Raw genomic sequence first — 437 nt, 5'->3', positions numbered from 1 at the left:
TCGTGTAGATGGAATTATTTTATTTACTTCTCAGATGGTTCACTGTTTGTAGGTAGGTATGCAGCTGTTGTTTTGAAGATGGTTTACTATCCAGTTATTTGGCTGAATTAATTTATTAGTTCTATTACTGTTGTGGCATCTTTAGGATTTTCTAAATAGAGGATCACACCAACTGCATAGATAAATTTATTTCTTCTTTTCAGTTTGGATGCTTTCTATTTCTTTTTCTTTCTTTAATTGCTCTTTAGAACTTCCAGTGGTATATTGAGTACAAGTCAGGAAAACGGGCATACTTGCCTTGTTCCTGATCATACAGGAAAAATGTTCACTATATTCCCATTGAGTATCATGTTTGCTGTGGGTTTTTCATAAAAATCTTTATCTTGAGATAGTTTCCTTCTATTCTTAGTTTGTAGTGTTTTTATCATGTTTCATAC

This window comes from Ursus maritimus, unplaced genomic scaffold (genome assembly GCF_017311325.1).
Source record: "Ursus maritimus isolate PB19 unplaced genomic scaffold, ASM1731132v1 scaffold_37, whole genome shotgun sequence".
Classification (NCBI taxonomy): Eukaryota; Metazoa; Chordata; class Mammalia; order Carnivora; family Ursidae; genus Ursus; species Ursus maritimus.
Note: the sequence above shows the minus strand (reverse complement) of the source record.